We start from the raw sequence: 21,031 nt of genomic DNA on the forward strand, positions 1-21,031 counted from the left end.
TAATGTTTACATTTCCTCCCTGTGTAAACTGTTGTACCCAAGAACACCACTTCTGAGAGAATCCTTTCATCGCTAAGGTTTGTTGTAAAAAGTTCCATTTTACTTTATCATAAGCCTTTTCAAAATCTATTTTAAAGATTATTCCATCTTACTTTTTCGAGTGGAGTTCATGAATCGTGTCATGGATAATTACTGCGCCCTCCATGATGTTTCTTCCTGGGAGGAAAGCAGTTTGTGTTGGTCTAATGATCTTCTAGGCAACAGTAGACAGTCTATTAGTCGCAACTTTGGTAAAGATCTTAAAAGAAACATTCAACAAACAGATTAGTCTATATTGTTGAATGACTTTCGCATCTTTCTTCTTTGGTAACAAAATTATAGTACCAAAGTTGAGACTATTCAAAGGCAGAGTTCCCTCATGAAATTCCATAAAGAGAGCCATCAGATTGTCTTTTATTAAATCCAAGAAGACCTGATAGAACTCAGGTGGAAAGCCATCCGGTCCTGGTGCCTTATTGTGTTGCATCTGGAACACCGCTGCTCTGACCTCAGACTCAGAAAACACATCAGTTAGAAACTCATTTTCCAGATAAGAGACTTGAGGTATGTCTTGGACCTGGTGCTCCTCCAACACTATAGAAGAGCTCTCTGGGGGACCAAACAGGTTTTTATAATAGTTGGTAATATGTTGTTTTAGTTGAGCATCACCTTCTATTATATTGTTGCCATCCTCCAACTAGAAAATACGAGTTTTTCGATGCCTACCATTAGCCAACAGATGATAATATTTAGTATTAGCATCACCCTCCAGTAGATGTTTTACCTTTGCCCTTTGGTACCATTTAATTTCCTCTTCACGCAGTAGTTCAGCCAATCTCTCATTTAACACATGTTTAAGATTTAGTTCTGTCTAATTAAGCAAAGATATTTCTGCCTTCTTGTCTAGCTCATCGAGTTTGTCTAACAGTTCCTTTTTTCCTTCTTATAAGCCCCACTCACATTTTTTGCCCAGCCTCTGAGGTACTGGCGAAGTCTCCTGATCTTTGCCTGCCACCTCTCTAATGGGCTGCCCTCCACAATTACACTAAGCCAAACATCTCGCACCATGTCACAAAAACCATCCCTAAGCAACCAACCCAATTCAAATTTGAATTGGGGTTGGTAAGCCGAAGATGGACTATTTGTGCTAAATAACAGTGGAGTGTGGTCATAAATGTCTCTGCTCAAAGCAACCACAGTTGAAAGCGGATACTTAGACTCAAAATCCGTACAAACTAGAATCCTATCTAGTTTCTCAAAGGTCTGATTTTGTACGCGATTAGCCTAAGTAAACTTTCTTCCTGTCAGCTCTAATTCTCTAAGATTTAGCGTGTCAATGACTGCATTAAACAGAAAAGGCCATCTATCACTATAGTTTTAATTGTTTTTCTCATTCGGACTACGAATAATGTTAAAATCACCACCTATAACAATAGGTAGGGTGTCTTTTGAACATACTCTAACCAACTCGGATAAGAATTGTGTTTTTAGATCTAATTGAGCAGGGCCATAAACCGAGATTAAATTAAATTTAAAATCAACCTCCTTGTGTCTCAACTTGAACCGAATAAAAAAAATCCCCTTCTTCTATCGGACCAATGTCAAAAATTAAAGGGTTTATACCTAGCATCATACCACTAGACCGACCCCTTGGAGCCATGCAATGCCAAAGAAAATCTCTGCCAGCGCAGATATTATTCAAAGTTGATTGCGAAAAATTGGCTCTCTTGGTCTCTGATAAGGCAATGAAATCTAGGTTCTTTTCTTTTGTCAAGTCAGACAGAAATCTATACTTTTTATGGTCAGCAAAACCATTGCAGTTCCAGAAAATTCCTTTCATTTGGATTGACTTTTAGCTTTTTTTATATTAATTTTGGACCTATATTTTTTGTAATGTGATAAAGGGGTCTGTAGACACAAAGGATCACAGCCCCATCACCTAGGTCTTCAGTAATCTCCGCACAAATGAGGTTTAAAGCATGTAAATCCATATTTTCCTCTAAAGAGCAAACAGATGAGACAACATACACTAGGTTCTTGCTAGATTCCTCTAAATTAAAAAACTCAGATAGTCTATATGACTCCACATCTTTTAAAGATTTTAAAGAACAGGAAACCTCATGCTCATTAACCCCGAGTGAAATTCCTAGTGCACTAGTAGAAGCTAGCAAAATAGAATCATCAAGAGCATCAAAAGAAAGTGGCTGTGATTCTTTACCTTTGATCGAAGATGATTCTAAATTTTTGCGCGCTTTTAACTTCGTTGCCTTCTCCAACGAGTCTTGCTCCGGAGTAGTCGTGTTTCTTTTGCTAGCTCTCACAGGTGACACTGCCCTGCCACTCATTGCCTTAGTTTTTTTTGAGGAGGCCAGAGTCACTTTTAGACTGCAACAGACTAGTCTTCCATTGTGCAGAACCATCAGGAGTCATCCAAGTCTGAGATAGTAACACAACTGGCTTATTTGCATTTTTCTTTTCCGCTGAGACATGTCTTGAAAAGTTCTGCTGGAGTACTGCACCTGTACCAGCCCCCATGCTCTGCTGAGTATCAGCGGCCTATGGTAGGACTGACTGGTTGGTCGTGATATTGCCCAGGTGATGGTCAGTAACTCACTTTACTATTAGAAAACATAATTTAAAATAATCCCCTCACGTTACATCTTATAAAAAATAATTTAAAATACACCATAATGATTTTATAGATTATCCACCTTTATAATTATGGAAGATAATACAAAATAACCTCCTAAATTTACATTCAACATACTTATCGCCACGTTAACTCTCACAAGACGCGTTAGGAAAAGAGAAAAATCCTAAAAAACATCTAGCCTTCAGGAGAACAAGCACCACGGCGTCAGCCCTTCTGCAGTTGATCACTGATGAAGTGAACTTGTGGATCATGTCCTGTCTCAGTAGGTTGAAGTCGCTCATCCAGCTCCTATGGTTCTGAGTATCTCCTGTACGCTTCTTGGTTGCGAGAGCCGTAAAGATGTAATCGTCTTAAGAGGACCACGCAAGGGGAGGGACTTGGGAGGGGATTCCTATCGGTAATCACTGATTACCGTTGTTGTGCGTATAAACTATTCTACTTTCTCCATTCTAAATTATAAGTCCTTTCAAAATTATAGAAAGAATTATAAATGTTTATGACATCAAATAGGTATATTATGAAAATATAATTAATGAAGAATCTAATGATACTTATATAATTAATGAAGAATCTAATGATACTTATATGGTATCATAGATGTTATTATTTTATTATATAAATTTGGTTAAATTTGAGATGCCTTAACTCTTCAAAAAAATCAAATAACTTATAATTTAGGATGGATGGAGTAACATATATGGCAGGAGCAGCCCTCTCTAGCAAATTAGTCCTTTATGTTGAGTTGGATCAAACCCTCTGATGAACTTGTCTTTGGTATTGAACCAGCTCATACGTATTGCGTGCTGGTAAGGTGTTGGGGACGTCACACATGATTTTGAAAGCTCGATTAATTGATCATATACTATGGTAGGTGTTGGGGAATCATACATGGTTATTGTATTATTACGTCACAGCCTTACAGGCTCAGAGGTACTGGCTGGCGCTTCTTACTAGTATAGTAAAATTAAAACACCTACGTACTCCCTGCTCCGTTGACAGTCAGTCAGAACACTCGCATGTCAGCAGTGATGCTACGCACGGGGGCAATAGCACGTTAACTGTTGACAGAGTAAACTCGTTGAGAACATGTCATTGCTGTGCAAGCAGTGACGAAGCGAGAAAAAAATTTAGGAGGGGTTGAACAAAAGAATAGAGCTTTTTTTTTTATTTTCTCTTAACCTTAGCCCCTCCTATCTAATACATGTATGCATAAAATTTTAAAGGAGGACTTAGAAAAACTTCACGTGCTCAGGATGGGTAGGGGGGCTGAAGCTCCACCGCTGGCTACGTCCCTGTGTGCAAGCCGTATTATTCGTAAAAACTAGAAACGGAGTTAAATATTAGCAATGGTTAAATATTATTAGCAATGGTTAAATATTTGCGGCGCACCTCTAGAATGAAGCTTCACCAACAACTTCATGAGCTATTTTTTTTTGCCAAACAACATTTTTCAAAACAGATTCATGGGTGAAGCTCCTTTTCTGTGCTCTCACAGAGAGAAGAGATGAGATAAAGGGTGTGTTTGGTTGAGCTGTGGCTGTGGAAAAAAGCTGCTGTGGGCTGTGAGCTGTGAGAAAGCTGCTATGGGCTGTGAGCTGTAAAAAAGCTGAAAGCTGTTTGGTTAAACAAGTATAAAATATACCTTCTATCTTTATCTCTCTTGAAACAAATATGAAAAAGCTTTTTATACCACCAATTTCGAAAAGCAGAAAGCCAAAAGCCAAAAGCCAAAAGCAGGGTCAGACCAGCTTTCAAAAATATACTATGGAAAAGCAGCTGCTTCTGAAAAAGCAGTCTGAAAAAGCAGCCCCTTTGGTTGGGCTTTTGGCTTTTTGGGCCAAAAGCCAAAGCCAAAAGCCCAACCAAAGGCACCCAAAGCTGAAAAATAGCTTATCCAAGCTTCACTTGCCACCAGTGGGCCCCAGTGTGCATGCATCTCCGATGTGCCCCCAAGAAGTGAGCAACGACGTGTGGAGAAGAAGCGGACGGAGCGTGCCGCTGCCGGGCTAAGGCGTGGGCGCCGCCGCTGCCAAACAAGGAGAGGACACCTGCGCTGCGGCTGTGTGAACGCATGGTGGAGATGTGCCCATGTGTATGTATGATGAATGATTGACACAAGCGTGAGAGCTTTGAGGCTTTCCCGGTTGAGTCATATCTTAAGGCCAATGCCACCGCTGCCCCAGTGCCCCACACCACCGCTCCCCGAGTAAGGCCCTGATAGGAGTCTTGCTTGGATTAAAATAGAGGCCTCAAAAGGGGTCTCCAATTGGTAATCATAATATAGTGTGTTTTATGATGATGGAAAAATACACGTGGCTTCACAATTCACCTGCTTAGTGTGGTTTTGTCTTAATCATATATGGGATATGCAGACAAAGGACCATCTTCCATGCGGAGCAAGCTGCTCAAACATGATGGTAACAGAAAATGATCTGTTTGAAAGTAGATTTCTTGCATAGTTTCAGTTCTTTTCTAATTTCTCTACACTTATATGCTCAACCTTTTCTAGAGGGTTTGTATATGTGTTGCATTGTAATTCTAAAATTCAAATGAAGTATGTATATGTGTCACATGGGAGTTAGGACCACCGTTGACGGTAATTAACACTCATCACAAACCATCAATGTAACTTGCATAAATGGCTAAAATGGATCACCAACATAGACTTAGGGGTTTAAACTAACAAATTTCATGAGTTTTGATGAATCTATGTTTTCGGTAGGATTTAATCAGAAAACCGTCGAGGGGGACCTATTCGTCAAAAGAAATCATGGAATTCTACCACGAGATCAACGTGGGAAGGTTCCAGAATACTCTAGGAGGCTCTCCACCGAAGCAGGTCTCGACCCACTAACATGTGGGGCCGCCCAGCCCCACTGCCAGGTCGCCCGACCTCTGTGGGCCCCACATATCATCCTCTTTGTTATGTCGGTTCTCCACCGCCTCCTAGGATGCATCTCAACCATTATTTCAAGTGGGTTTGATCCAAGAGCTAAGAATTGACACTCCGGGCTATATATATCTGCCTGCACCTCCCCCATAACCCTAATTCATTACCATGTTCAGATCCTGAGAGCTGAGAAGCCAGAAACCATAATTCATATGTCTACCAGGATCAGGGCTAGCAATAAAGAGAAGATTAGTCCTCGATAGGATCTAGACTTGTATTAGAGATAGAGACATAGAGTGAGAGGGAAGAGTTTTGGAGGAGTCCCGGTGAAGGGTCGAGATGCTGACTAGAGGGGGGGTGAATAGTCTTTTCTAAAACTTAATCGCGTTGGCTAACCGATATAAATGCGGAATTAAAACTATCGGTCTAGCCAAGACTATACCCCACTATATATGTTCACTAGCACCTTTCAAAGATAACAATTATGCAACAAAGGTGCCGGGCTAGCTAGAGCTCTCTTAACCAATGCTAGGAGCAAGGTCACACAAACCTATGCCTCTAGTACTTTTAAGCAACAAGGGAGCTCCTACATATGCTAGTAAGCAAAAGCACAAAGCCAACTAAGCTCACTAGCAATGCTCAATAACAAGGAAACCAATGCCAAATTAGAGAGCGCAAATACTTAGCTACACAAACTAAGCAATGTGACTAACAAGGTTACACAAACCAAATTAGCCACGCATGGGAGCTACTTCTATGCTACCCAAGCAAGAAGGTAACTAGTAAGCTACATAAGCTATCTAATTACAAGAGCAACTACACAAGCTTAATATGTATAAAAGTAATTGCAAGCTTGTGTAATAGGGATGCAAACCAACGGGAAGAACAAGGTTGACACGATGATTTTTCTCCCGAGGTTCACGTGTTTGCCAACACACTAGTCCCCGTTGTGTCGACCGCTCACTTGGTGGTTCGGCGGCTAATTAGCATCACCCACTAAGCCTGCACGTCTGGCGTCGCAAGAACCTACCCCTTGAGTGAGGGTAGCTCAATGACACGCTTTACTAAAGTTGCTCTTCGCGACTCCCGCGGGGCGAGCACAAGTGCCCCTCACAAGCACTTCTCCGGAGCGCCGCACAAGCTTCTTGCGCGCTTCGACGGAGACCACCACCGAGCCGTCTAGGAGGTGGCAACCTCCAAGAGTAACAAGCACCACCGGCTTGCAACTCGATCACCTAGTGTCACTCGATGCAACCTCACGATGCAATCGTAATAGAATCGCTCACTCACACAATCGGATGATCGCTATTAAGTATGTGTGAGATGGAGGGCTCCTAAGCACTCTCAAGCATGGACACAAAGTCTCCCAAGGTGCTCAGCACCAGCCATGGCCGAAGGCCACTTCTATTTATAGCCCCAAGGGCTAAACTAGCCGTTACCCCTTCACTGGGCAAAAATCGGGCCGACCGGACGCACCGGTCGTGTTGACCGGACGCTGGACCTCAGCGTCCGGTCGCCTGCAGACGGCCACGTGTCCCGATTCCAACGGTCACTTGACCTGACCGGACGCAGCAGCTTCAACTGACCGAACGCAGAAACCTCAGCGTCCGGTCGTTTCCAGTAAGCTCCCGAGCATGACCAGACGCGTCCGGTTGAACGCGATCGAACGCAGCACCGGCGTCCGGTCACTCTCCAGCTACTGCTACACTCCACGTCAGCGCGACCGGACGCAGGCAGTCAGCGTCCGGTGCTTTTGGATCTAGCGTCCGGTCACTTGACCGACGCTGGCATCTCCTCCATTCTCTTCACCCTTGCTCAAGTGTGCTAACCACAAGAATTTGCATCCGGCGCAATAGAAAATAGGTATTCCATTTTCCCAAAAGCGCTGAATCCCATCTCACCTCCTGCAAACACCACCTCCTTTGTAAATGTGCCAACACCACCAAGTGTACACCACCATGTGTATGTGTGTTAGCATTTTCACAATCATTTCCCAAAGGATGTTAGCCACTCAACTTGCCACGCCACTCAATCCTAGCGACGATGCAAAGTTAGATCACTCGAGTGGCACTAGATGACCGATATGCAAACAAGTTTGCTCCTCTTGATAGTACGGCCATCTATCCTAAACCCGGTCATAAACTTCTCTACACACCTATGACCGGTGAAATGAAATGCCCTAGGTTATACCTTTGCCTTGCGCATTCCATTCCATCTTCTTCAATGTCGATGCAACACATGCACCAACACGATCAACAATGATATGATCCACTTCATATCATCACGTGATCATATTGGTTCATCGATCTTGACTTCACTTGCTCTTCACCGTTGCCATCGTCCATCGGCGCCAAGTCTTGCTCAAGCTTCACCGCCACGCGGTCTATCACTCCAAAGCCTTTGACTTGCCCTTCACGCTTGCAACCGGTCCATCAAGCCAAGTCTTGTCTTGATCTTCTCCACCTTGATCACATGACTCAATGTCATGTCTCATGTGCATTTAAGCTCCTTCATCATCACATGTGTGAGCTTTGCAACATCTCCAAGCCATTTTCACCTTCATGGCATATGTTGCTCATACACATATACCTGTGGACTAATCACCTATGTATCTCACATAAACACAATTAGTCCACCTAAGTTGTCACTCAATTACCAAAACCAAACAAGGACCTTTCACCCGGCCTGTCGGTGCTCTCTCTACGGTTTGTACCCTGGCGGAATCAAGTTCTTCTTGAGCTTGCTTCTAAGATTTCTCTAGTAATCGACTTCTAATTCAAGTAGGCATCTTGTTCATATAATTGTTCAGGTTTGCGACTCTCTTTTGAGTACTTTAATCCTTGTAGCTCCTTGGTTAAAGTAGTATTCGTAGTGTAAGCGTGGTGCTTAGACTCGGTTACTCGTGGATATACCCTATTTTTCGGATCGGTGGTAGCTCGCGAGGGTGACTCTTATAGCCTTGTTGAATCCTCTGTAGTCCATCTCCCGTTAGTAGGCCTAGCAGGACTTTGTTACTATAGGAAACATACTTGCTTGTATTTTCTCTAGTAATATCCCCAGAATTGAATAATAGAAGATAAAGCTTGCCAAAGTTAGAACTAGAAGACCTTAGCAGTCTCCTATATACTCCTATTATCTAGCCTTGATTCTGAAGTTGGGTTAAGTTAGAATTGGATACTCTCACCCCCGTTTCTTTGGGTTCGATATAAAACTGGGTTACTCTCGGTGAAGTGCTACAACGTTATAATATCTGTGCGCTTGCGGATTATTCTGTGCGCATTAATTTATATCAACAACCACCCTTAGTAATTAAGCAACTGAATTTTATTCTTTCCCTTTGAGAGTACATGGTCGGATGTGCTTTTAGCCACATCCACACATATATCAAGGTCACATGGGCAGAGGTGGAGTTTGAATGAAAAGGGGTTTCATTCATTTGGATAGAAGGGTTTAGATATATAGAATTAGATTCTGACACATGGACTCGTTTGCAAGATTGATGAGTAAAAGAGTATACTCCCTTAGTCCAAAAATGTTAAAAAGGATATTTGGACCATGTAGAAGTCATACAAAGCATATTTTAGGCCTCAATTTTACTTACAATATGTTGTCAATTACTATAGAACCAATATATAAACTTAGAGTAAATTTGAAAGAAATACATTGGTGCAAGTTTTATGCCCTAAACTTGCATATAACTAGACAAATTGTTGATTAAAGTTTGTAAAAGTTGACTTTTTCCTTGCCAGTATATATGCATCATTCCTAGAAGGAGGGAAAGCAAAAGAAATTGACTAGATTGATCTCCCTAAGGTGGCACATTGGCAAATAACTAGGGTGCCATGGAATCACGTGGACAAGACTTGGTTGGTGAGCAAAGCACTAATTGACATAATTAACTTGCGAATAGATTTTATTGATTTACATAACTAACTAGCTAAACGGGGACTGTAAGGACAATCTCAGTGCGGATTTGATGTCCCAGCTTCCAAGACTACCGTTTGTTGGAAACATGTAAACCACTTTCATCCCTATGAAACTCTCATTTCATCCTATGAAACTTTTGTCATCTCTTTCTTCATTTATAGTATGATATGTCAGCTTATTTAATGCATATAAAACTCATATTAAACTCCACTGAAATTGGCCTTAGGGCACCATGACGTTGGGTGTGCCAGCCCCCCATCAGCCCCCCTCCACCACTGGGTAAGGCTTACAAGCTCAGAATGAAAAAAGAATACCCGAGATAGAAAAAGGAAGAAGAGATAGACACAAAGTGGGTTGAGCACTTTGCTCCCACGCAACACTATGCAACTGCCATAAATGCAACAAATTAAACTTACACCCTATGTTGCTTTCATTTAATTTACAAAGCACTATTTGTTTTGAAATGTTTTTCAAACAATTTATACACTCCGGCTACGGTTAAAACTAGAGTGTTACCAGGAAGCCCCATCGATCATGTCTAAACTTCCAAACTCCTGAAGCTGAGTAAGAAGACTAGCACACGTAATTGGTATTTGGCTGCTTTTTTGTCCACCTTATTTATTGTACTTATCATTTTCCTTGCTTGTTTTTTCAGTTAGGGCCAAGGACCGCGACAGAGGCAATAGTAGCGATAGCAAGAAGAAGAGTGGCCATGGTAGTGAGATCCTGGCCCCGGTGTAGATAAAAAAAAGCGAGTGCCAAAAACAACGACAAGAAAGACTCTGGCGCCAAGGAGAACCATGGTGGTAGAGGCGACCACGCCAACAGTGCCACCGGTGGATGGCGTGGTGCTGGTAATCCCGCCGGTCATATGGGTAAGGGCCAGATGGGCTGTGCACCCACGAGCACACCCATCATAGGCCATCCCAACAATAGCATGCCATCTAGACATCCTCTTCGCTCTGGGTGTACGCATTCTCATCGATAGTGGCGCTACACATAATGACATCGACATCAACTTCTCTAGGCTCATCGGAATGATGAAAAGACGCATCTCCACAACAATCTTGATAGGCAACGGAACCAAAATCAACTGCAACAACCCCTCCTACAATGTCCCTCTATAAATCAACACAAAACCATTTCACATTGACGCTCTACTGGTGGACATCGACAACGACATAGATGTCATATTGGGCACACCATGGTGGGCTGACATCAGCACAATAACTTGGAACTTCATGTCTCTGGAGATGCAATTCAGCAGGAACGGCTACATGATCAAACTCTCGGGCATCCAGGATAGCCACCCCGACCAGACCGTACTCGTCTTACCTGCACCTACAATGACACAATCACTACTAGCACAAGGATTACAACAACACCAACCAAACGCCCTAGACAAAATCAGCATCCAGGAAATTGTCTTCGATCACCTCTGCCAAGAGATCCTCCAAATCAAAGAACTCAGAACAATAGCGCTCACTATCATCAACAATGATGCTCCTATGGCTTGGTCCATGGATTAGGGCTTACTATTCTTCGAAGGGCGATTCTACATTCTAGACTCATCACCAATATTACCAGATTTGCTGGACACCTTATTACTTCGCAGTCACATTGAGAATCTATGATTGCTGGCAGTCGGCTTACACACACCGCCGTCATAACATCAGCAACAACCTTTAGCTTCCTGTCTAGCATCCTCATGACTCGACAATGGCCTCAAGGCATTGTACCTATACCGCCTCCATAATTTTCTTTCGACGACCTCGGGTGCCAATTCATGACAATAGAAAACACCTACATCAGCCTGCAATGTAACAAATCAACACTCCCACCAAATGAATTTTTTGCAGGAGAATTTATGTTCAGAGACATGCTACACTTCACAACAAATCCGCCAAGTCATACCACTACAACAATCTACCGCCGCATGATGGGCTACATTCTCCCCAACGCTAGCAACATGATACACAGCTACGAACAACCTCCTCAATCATTATGCTACTTCACCCTAGACGCTGTAATCAATCGTCAGGTCTTAGTGAAAGCATGTAGGGAACACAGAACGAAAACAAATTCAAGGACACACAACTTCTACCTCCACAGCTACTTCAAGGACCTCCGCTACTCTTTCGAATTCATCATCGACCAAACCCATGACAAAAAAAATAGCGCTCCAATAATGCGCGGCTGCCTCAACATTTGCATCCAATCAACATGGCCAACTCAGCCACCACCAGCAGACGACACTAACTCTTGGACAATGATTTGGCGTGAGGATGCACCGAGTGGAGATGGGGGGCTATGTCATGCGTCCAATAATATGGACTCCCTAATGATGGGCCTAGTGGTCCCAGCGAGGCCCAAAGTCGGGCCGTGCCGGGCTAGGGCACTACCTACGCACGGCTAGGGGAGGACGTCGCCAGGAGGGTGGGCCGCCACCACCCGTGGAGAATCCCAAGGCATAAGAAGATCTAGAGTAAATAGGGAAGTTAGGAAAAATAGGACTTTGCTTGTAAAGAAAGAAGTGCAGATCTATAAGGACTCTTTCTGTACTTCCTTAGAGAATAAGTTTAGATTGATTGAGGATTAAGTCCACTAGGGACTATAAATATAGGGGCATTGTAACCATTCGGGTTAACCAAGGAATAAACAACTATTCCCCAATCCCTCTCTCTCTACTGCCGCCTCTCCCTCTTCCTACACCCGCGCCCCCTGCCCTAGCCGCACCGCCGCCCCTAGCACCCCTAGCCTGCTACTGCCACCCTAGCAACCGACACGCCAACGCCACCGCTGCCCTAGTGCCCCACACCACTGCTCCCCGAGTAAGGCCCTGATAGGAGTCTTGCTTGGATTAAAACAGAGGCCTCAAAAGGGGTCTCCAATTGGTAATCATAATATAGTGTGTTTTATGATGATGAAAAAATACATGTGGCTTCACAATTCACCTGCTTAGTGTGGTTTTGTCTTAATCAGATATGGGATATGCAGACAAAGGACCATCTTCAAACTCTTGGCGTGTTCATGCGGAGCAAGCTGCTCAAAAATGATGGTAACAGAAAATGATCTGTTTGAAAGCAGATTTCTTGCATAGTTTCAGTTCTTTTCTAATTTCTCTGCACTTATATGCTCAACCTTTTCTAGAGGGTTTGTATATGTGTTGCATTGTAATTCTAAAATTCAAATGAAGTATGTATATGTGTCACATGGGAGTTAGGACCAATGCTGACGGTAATTAACACTCATCACAAACCATCAATGTAACTTGCATAAATGGCTAAAATAAATCACCAACATAGACCTAGGGGTTTAAACTAACAAATTTCATGAGTTTTTGTGAATCTATGTTTTCAGCAGGATTTAATCAGAAAACCGTCAAGGGGGACCTATTCGTCAAAGAAAATCACGGAATTCCGCCATGGGATCAATGTGGGAAGGTTCCAGAAGACTCCAGGAGGTTCTCCACCGAAGCAGGTCTCGACCCACTAACATGTGGGGCCGCCCGGCCCCAATGCCAGGTCGCTCAGCCCCTGTGGGCCCCACCTATCATCCTCTTTGTTATGTTAGTTCTCCACCGCCTCCTAGGATGCATCTCAACCGTTATTTCAAGTGGGTTTGATCCAAGAGCTGAGAATTAACACTTCGGGCTATATATATCTGCCTGCACCTCCCCCCATAACCCTAATTCATTACCATGTTCAAATCCTGAGAGCTAAGAAGCTAGAAACCCTAATTCATATGTCTACCAGGATCTGGGCTAGCAATCAGGAGAAGATTAGTCCTCGATATGATCTAGTCTTGTATTAGAGATAGAGACATAGAGTGAGAGGGAAGAGTTTTGGAGGAGTCTTGGCCTGTCGGTGCTCTCTCCATGGCTTGTACCCTGGCGGAATCAAGTTCTTCTTGAGCTTGCTTCTGAGATTTCCCTAGTAATCGACTTCTAATTCCTGTAAGCATCTTGTTCATATTATTCTTTAGGTTTGTGACTCTTTTGAGTACTTTAATCCTTGTAGCTCCTTGGCTAAAGTAGTATTCATACTGTAAGCGTGGTGCTTAGAATCGGTTACTCGTGGATATACCCTATTTTTCAGATCGGTGGTAGCTCGCGAGGGCGACTCTTATAGCCTTGTTGAATCCTCTATAGCCCACCTCCCGTTAGTAGGCCTAGCAGAACTTTATTACTATAGGAAGCATACTCTGCTTGTATTTTCTCTAGTAATATCTCCAGAATTGAATAATAGAAGATAAAGCTTACCGAAGTTAGAACTAGAAGACCTTAGCAGTCTCCTCTATGCTCCTATTATCTAACCTTGATTCTAAAGTTGGGTTAAGTTAGAATTGGATACTCTCACCCCCGTTCCTTTGGGTTCGATTTAAAACTGGGTTACTCTCGGTGAAGTGCTACAATGGTATAATATCTTTGCGCTTATGGATTATTCTGTGCGCATTAATTTATATCAACAACCACCCTTAGTAATTAAGCAACTGAATTTTACTCTTTCCCTTTGAGAGTACATGGTCGGATGTGCTTTTAGCCACATCCACACATATATCAAGGTCACACGGGCAGAGGTGGAGTTTGAATGAAAAGGGGTTTCATTCATTTGGATAGAAGGGTTTAGATATATAGAATTAGATTCTGACACATGGACTCGTTCGCAAGATTGATGAGTAAAAGAGTATACTCCCTTAGTCCAAAAATGATAAAAAGGATATTTGGACCATGTAGAAGTCATACAAAGCATATTTTAGGCTTCAATTTTACTTACAATATGTTGTCAATTACTATAGAACCAATATATAAACTTAGAGTAAATTTGAAAGAAATACATTGGTGCAAGTTTTATGCCCTAAACTTGCATATAACTAGACAAATTGTTGATTAAAGTTTGTAAAAGTTGACTTTTTCCTTGTCAGTATATATGCATCATTCCTAGAAGGAGGGAAAGCAAAAGAAATTGACTAGATTGATCTCCCTAAGGTGGCACATTGGCAAATAACTAGGGTGCCATGGAATCATGTGGACAAGGCATGGTTGGTGAGCAAAGCACTAATTGACATAATTAACTTGCGAATAGAATGTACTAATTTACATAACTAACTAGCTAAACGGGGTAATGTTAGGCCAGTCTCAGTGGGGATTTCATGTCCCAGCTTCCAAGACTACCGTTTGTTGGAAACATGTAAACAACTTTCATCCCTATGAAACTCTCATTTCATCCTATGAAACGTTTGTCATCTCTTTCTTCATTTATAGTATGATATGTCAACTTATTTAATGCATATGAAACTCATATTAAACTCCACTGAAATTGGCCTTAGGGCACCATGACGGTGGGTGTGCCAGCCCCCCATCAGCCCCCCTCCACCACTGGGTAAGGCTTTCAAGCTCAGAATGAAAAAAGAATACCCGAGATAGAAAAAGGAAGAAGAGATAGACACAAAGTGGGTTGAGCACTTTGCTCCCACGCAACACTATGCAACTGCCATGAATGCAACAAATTAAACTTACACCCTATGTTGCTTTAATTTAATTTACAAAGCACTATTTGTTTTGAAATGTTTTTCAAACAATTTATACACTCCGGCTAAGGTTAAAACTAGAGTGTTACCAGGGAGCCCCATCGATCATGTCTAAACTTCTAAACTCCTGAAGCTGAGTAAGAAGACTAGCACACGTAATTGGTATTTGGCTGCTTTTTTGTCCACCTTATTTATTGTACTTATCATTTTTCCTTGCTTGTTTTTTCAGTTAGGGTCAAGGACCGCGACAGAGGCAATAGTAGCGATAGCGAGAAGAAGAGTGGCCATGGTAGTGAGATCCTGGCCCCGGTGCAGATAAAAAAAAGCGAGTGCCAAAAACAACGACAAGAAAGACTCCGGCGCCAAGAACCATGGTGGCAGAGGCGACCACGCCAACAGTGCCACCGCTGGACGGCGCGGTGCTGGTAATCCCGCCGGTAATATGGTTAAGGGCCATCCCAACAATAGCATGCATCCAGACACCTACCGCCACCAGGCACCGCAACGGCTGGGTTATACTACCAGGCAGGCGGCGCTGGCAACTACATGTACAACAACATCTTCAGGGACGAGAACGTGAACTTCTTCAGCGACGAGAACCCCAATAGCTGTTCTGTGATGTGAGGCAAGATTAGACGTGGTATTGGATTTAGACTTTAGAGTATCCAAGTCTAATTGGGTTTTTATCTTTTTGGAATGGATTAACTTGGACAATGGATGCATATGGAAACTGAACCCGGACATTGGATTGTACGTACCGTACGTGAGGCTGAAGTTTGTGGATTATCCAATATCCCTTGGTCTGACTCGTTCTATTAGCTGCAAAATTAATAATGCAAAGCGAACACGTCGCACGAGGGACGTGGACTCGTGGAGGGAGGATGTGTCGTATATTGACGTTGGATCGGCTCTCGCTCTAAATAGCAATGCAAACACAGAAATGAATACAAGAAAATAATTGTGGGACTATTCTTATTTATTTATTGCTTTCTACATATTGATTATTACAATATCAAAGATTTCCCACGTATATATAGTCCAAGTATCTCATAGAGTTTGATAAGCGCCCATATAACAAACGGACTAAGATTATGATTTCTTTTTCTCTTCTTTCTATATTCCAAAGTCTTTATGTTTTACAACAGGATGCTTCAATGGAGCAGCAATGAGCGCGACAGAACTGACAATGGAGAGTGAGAGGTGCGTGGAGCCAGCCACCCGCTCAACGCGAAGAACTCTAATCGACATGAAGGTGTGATTAATTGGCTCAATTTGGACTTTTTTAGAGGTTGAATTGGATGAAATGGAGTTCTATATGAGTCTGGATTGGACATAGGTTTTGTTGAGTTGGATTTGAAGTGGATTCTTGTATTTTGGATTTGGATGTTAATCTACTTCCACCTCTAGGCGAGATCAGTGCAAGTGCAGCTGCAGCTGCAGCTGCATGCCTATTTCATCATCAAAAGAGTAATAAAGCGGTGGAGTGGAGGAGTATGCAAACTTTCGTTTTTTATTGTAAAAAAATAATATTTTTTGCGCATCTGTATTTCATTAGGAGAATGAAAGATTTGTTGTAACAGGCCTGAGTATATATATAAATTGAACCGATCAATACACGGCCCAAGGCCCTAGCTACTCGCCTACTCATGGGCCAAACAAGTTGGGCTGTTACTGTTCTGCCATGTTGCGCATGGCCCAATGGTCTTCTCTGGTTCTGTTCGTGGGCAGATTAATAAGTACCAAAAGACGGTTCAGTTACTTGCTCGTGTAATTTTCTTTTTTCTATAATTTTTCCATGTACTGGTTCTTATTTTTCTTAATATATAATAGGTCTGTGTCTGTATGTTGCAACAGAACAACAATGATATTCATAGACAATTTATCTAAGCAATGATATCAAATAATCAGCTAAATCATATTACATCACGCCGTACATCCACTCAATCATATTAAACCATCGTCGTACATGCATGATGTGTGTATATTCATTCAACATCATACACCATAAATATTTCTATTGCGGTTGCTAACATAAAACCATGAAAATAGAAAAATGTTTGCCCAAGCAATTTATATTTTTGAAGCATCTATGGGAACTTAGGTTAACAAAACCAATTGAAAAAAAATACATATGAAGTTTACAATAGCAAAATGCTTATGTATAAAAAAACATGCCGAAATGGTTTTTTTCGCTCCCTTGTAATAGTCTGTGTACTCTTATGTCTTATAGCTATGGGCTTACTGGGGGCCAGTTTGGCAAGAACTCTAAACGGCTCAATTCCTTGCTAGAGTACACGGAAGAGCCAAATCCAGTGAAGCATGAAAAAAGTGGTTTCACCGGCGCCTAATTCATTTTAAGAGGAATATGGTGAAACCAAAACAAATAGTGATTTCATTGATTTCTAATTCATTTCGAGAGGAGAGATAAAAATGGAGTAACATATATTGAGAAACATAAACCAAAGCTCCACCCAACTAGTTATGGTATATCCCTAACTAAGTCACATTTAACCCCGTCTAAAAAGGAGTAAGTAGCGCCCCTCGAGAAAAAAGGAGTAAGTAGCGGTCATATGGGTCCTACTAGTAACAATCTCAGACAATGGGCTTTGGTACTGTCATAACGAAAAATGAAATTGCGCTAAGCGACTGCTATATGAATCACACATAAAAACCAAATGGCAAAAAAAATGGAAGATCCAAATGCACTAAAACATACCCTAAGATGTACATCCAATGGACAACTATCAATCCGGGTTCTGCGTGATGTGTGGGCAATGCACAAGTACACCTGTGATGACACATTGGAAGGAGATCGACGGATGTGTATGCTTTTCATTTTATATACACTTGTTAATTCAATGAAGCACACTACTGTTTTGGACAACACTTGTGCATTTCAATGCCTTTTTCTTCAATGACACCGCCGAGACCTTGGTACCCAGGAGCTCCTGGACTCCGATATTATAGGACCGCAAGAGCAACGAGCCAGCTTCATCATGGACGAGGTGGTCGCAGAGAATGGAAAGTTCTGCATTTTATCTCTGGGCAAGGTGTAATTGTTAAAATAATATTGTTCTATTTCGTAGTGATTTAATTTGAATTGTAATATATATAGTTGAATCATTTGATATATACATTCAAATTTGTTGTAACTCTAGTATAATCTTGATGGCAGTGAGATATAAGTGATGCATTAATAATATTAAATGTAAAATATTAGATAGGAACCTTTGTCGGAATGTATACATAAATTAGAAAATAAAGACCAATAGGTTGAAGCAACTAACCCGACCCTGACTATCATCCTATCACTACCGCGTAGAGGCCAGAACCGAGAGTGACCCTCATCCTATATCATTGCTGGGTCTAGCATTACCCAACAGTGATATCTTACTATCACTGTCGAGTCTGATTCTGGCATTGATGCTAGGTTTGAACCTGACAATGATCCACAGATCTGAGCTAGTGAAGTGATTCAAGGTCCAACATACGAAATCTGACTTAAAGTAGCTATCTTTAAGGCACACCTTAAAATTAGATAGCATTATTCTGCAAAGAGAAATAGTGTAGAAGCTGTAACCACCTTGTCGAATTCAAAGCTCGTGACTTATTCAACATCCATAGGTGCCAATACAATTCAGAAATTCTAACACACAGCAGTCACGCTGGAGCGCGACCACGCGACGCCCTCGCATGTGCCCGCTCCCACCACCACCGCGCGATGCCCTCGCACGCGCCTGGATAGCTAGGTTCCTCCACCTCCTCCTCCCCCTCCTCCCCCTGGATCTGTGACCACAGAAGATGAAGACGACGGTGGCAGTGGCTAGGGTTCCGGCGAGCCTCTCCCCTTCTTTCTTCTGCAACTCCGATGGCTATAGAAGGGGCCGGCCGGGGAGAGGCAGGCTGGCTAGGCGGTGGGGATGGTGGCCGGATGGTTTAGGGGCCCTAGCGGTGGTAGCGGCGGCCGGGCCAGGTCGCGGCGGGGGAGTCTCGCCGAAGTTAGAAAAGATGGCGGCGGCCGAGCTCACCGGAGTTGAGGGGGGGAGAGGAAGAAGGCGGCCGCAACATGCACAGGGGTTCGCCGAAGCTCTGGCAGCCCTAGCGCGTCGAATCTCCGGTGAACCCCGGTGGTTGGTGGCAGGTGCGAGGAGGAGCAAGAACGGCGGTGGGGGTGGGGTTGAGGACGAAGTCCGGTGGTGGAGGGCGCTAGGAGGTGGCGGCGGAGGAGGGGCGCGGTGGGAGGTTGAAGACGGGTCGCGTGCTCCCTAAGCGCACGACCCGTCGTGCAATAACTCCCTCCAATACAATTGTTGGAATTTTTTGCTGTATACATGGAGGCTAAGGGATTAGATTAGATTCCTTTTGCCAAATGAAAGATGGTCTTTCAATTAGCGAATAGAACAACTAGAGAATAATGGACACGAATTTGTATAGCATGCTACTTGGAACCCCACAGGTTCTAGTGGTGTTGGTTTCCAGCCTACCGAGCGGTACATGGTCACACTGAAATGCTTTAAGCAGCACCAATGAATTCTACAGAATAATAGTTACAGATAGGCTAAGATATTTTTTTATACTGCCCGTTGCATGAATGTGCATGCTTGAAGTTTCCAGCTAAGGTTAACAGGCGAAAGGTGGCCTATCTTTGCCAAAGCACTTGTCTTGAGTTTGTAAAAAGTTGGCAGCACTTTGGAAAGGTATGGAAAAGGCAGAGTGTCATGAAAGTTGATACGGCCCCCATTATCTCCAAATTGTCCTGACCGCGACCGTAAAATATTCAGGGTATGTGCGAGTTAGGCCCTTCTGCGGTCACTTTGATGTGACTGCTGTCAGCACTTAGCATGTGTCCTGTGTGTGTAACTAAGCTCAGTAACTGGACGTTTACCAAGTAACAATGTCAGTGTGTGAGGGTGAATCGTTTCGGCCCCCGCGTCGCCCCCACATAGGCGACCCAAACCCTAGCCGCCTCTCTTCCTTCCCTCCCTCTCTCCAGCCGCGCCGTCGCCGGAGCAAGCTGCCGGCATGGCCGTGCAGCTTGCCGTGAGGGCGGCAGCGAGGCTCTTCTTCGCGGTGGAAGCTGCGACGGTCGGGGACGGGCTCGCGTCCTGGGGCTCGGCGTGGTCGCTGGGGCAGGTGGTGGCGCCGGCGTCTCCAGCGCCTGTCTGGGGCAGTCTCCTCGCTTCGGCGTCCGGATCCGGCAGTCCGACGGCCGGATTAGCGCGGATCTCCGGCGGGCCGCGCCTAGGCGGGCGCTGGGTGGCGTGGCGGCGGCTCCTGTCCAAGACGCCACGGATCCACGGGTTCGGCGCCCGTGGTGGCGGCTGCGTCGCCCAGGGCCGGGTCTCTTCCTCTTCCTCGCGCTTGGTGGCGGCGTGCGCAGTAGCGGGGCGGCAGGGAGTGCCCTCGCGCGAGCCGCGTGGGGCTCGGCGGGGCCACCTGCTGCAGCTGCGGCGCTGGCCAATGCCCGTGCAGGCACCGGGCGGTGGCGGGGGGCCCCTTTCTTCCTCCTCTGCTTCCCCCTTTCCTCCTCGGTCTTGGCGTGGAGGTGGCGGCGCCAGCCGGGGTCACTGGGTCTGGCGCCCTGATGGCCAGATCCGGTGCCCCCAGGGCAGGGGGCAGCGCCCAAGGTGGGGCATGCGCCTGTCGGTGGCTGGCGGAGGTCGGCAGTGTCGACGGCGGGTGCTTGTGCCAGCGACGACAGCTGGCGACGGCTTCGGCGTGCGACAGGGTGACGCGCGTGGCAGGGTAAGTCCACCTCTGCATGTTGCCTGGTCGGAGGGGGTGGCGGCCGACGTAGCTGTGCGGCTGCTGTGAGCAGCCGGCGCGTCGAAGTCCCTCTAGAGGGGCTTCTGCGGGATGGCGGTGATGACGACGGTGGCGACAGGCTACGGTACGGCATCTTGGCTCAACGTTTGTGCTAGGGGCACCTCGGGTGAAAGCCTTGGCGATGGCGACGCCTGTGGGCGCCGTTTTCCTTGTTGGGGGCGTAGTGT

Source organism: Miscanthus floridulus, chromosome 10, assembly GCF_019320115.1.
Source record: "Miscanthus floridulus cultivar M001 chromosome 10, ASM1932011v1, whole genome shotgun sequence".
NCBI lineage: Eukaryota > Viridiplantae > Streptophyta > Magnoliopsida > Poales > Poaceae > Miscanthus > Miscanthus floridulus.